This window comes from Myotis brandtii, unplaced genomic scaffold (genome assembly GCF_000412655.1).
Source record: "Myotis brandtii unplaced genomic scaffold, ASM41265v1 scaffold456, whole genome shotgun sequence".
Classification (NCBI taxonomy): Eukaryota; Metazoa; Chordata; class Mammalia; order Chiroptera; family Vespertilionidae; genus Myotis; species Myotis brandtii.
Genome location: NW_005367431.1, coordinates 1,516,168 through 1,517,494, shown reverse-complemented (window position 1 = coordinate 1,517,494; position 1,327 = coordinate 1,516,168).

The following is a 1,327-nucleotide window of genomic DNA, read 5'->3' as shown; positions in this document are numbered from 1 at the left end:
TGGGAATCGAATCATGACTTCCTGGTTCATAGGTCAATGCTCAGTCACTGAGCCATGCTGGCCAGGTAGTGTCTCTATATTTAAAATTGGGTTTCTTTAGACAACATATAGCTGGGTCATTTTTAAAAAATCCCCTCTGATAGTCTTTTATCTACCTGACATTTGAAGTGATTACTGATAGTACCTACCACATTTGTTACTGTTTTCTATCATTATTCTTGCTCTTTGGTCTTATTTAGTCTCCCACTCTTTTTCGGTAGGGATAGGGGAGGAAGGTTAAGTATAGAAAGAAGGGTATGGATTTTGAGCATCCAGAGCGAATGGTAGTGGACCTTTGTATTTCTTTGGCTGCTTCTTTTTGGAAAATTCCCCATGAGTGTATTTTGTGGGCATTAATGCAATTTCCCGCTGTAGAAGCTAAAATAAACCATCTTTCATCCCTTCGCCCCTTGGCACCTAGGATGTGGAATGATGGCCTGGGCTTGGACAAATGGCCACTCCCAAGCAGGCCTTTAAGTCTTCATCAAATGACAGAGCAACTGAAATTTATTCACAGCAGTGGGCTGGTGGCTTTGTCCTGCAGCCACTTAAATTTTTGCTTAAGGAAAGCAGATTCATTCTTGAGGAAACTCTGCTTGACTTAAACTGGAGTTCAAATCCTATTTGACTTCAAGCAAATGTCTTTCTATATATAACTGTATCATAAATGATGCAATTTTATAATTGAGAACCAGAGAAATCTAGAAATTAATCTTAGCTTTGTCACTAGCTGTTACATTGAGCAAAACATTCACCTGAGTTTGTCTTCACTTTTTAAAACATAATGTACATAAAAGCACCTTGCTTATATAGTAAATAAACACTTAGGCCATTCCTCATTCACCTTCCTCTTTGTTCCATTGGACTGTGGGTGGGTGGGGCAAGCATTACCTAACTGTAGCCTCAAATGTTACTGCCATCTCTGGCTCAATTTATTGTCAAGGGACAATAATGCAGCTAGAACAAGCGCTGCATTTAGAAACCTACTAAGGGGTGGCAGGCGATTCCTTGCAGTGATTTGCCAAAGACAGTGAACACTGATTGGCCCACTATCTGGCTTACAGGAGGCACTCAGTACTGATGCCATCATGGGCCAAGCAACATGTCTTAGAAGTTCCATGAGAAGAGCGGCCTTGTGGGTCTCTTTCATAAGCGAGTTCCAGATTCCAAAATGGTGGCAGGGTTAAGTGGAAGCTACTTGGACACTCTCCAGGACCAAACTCATATGCTAATTCGTGTTGTGGAACAGAGCTTGGCCTATAGAAGCATTCATATTAAATTAACACTG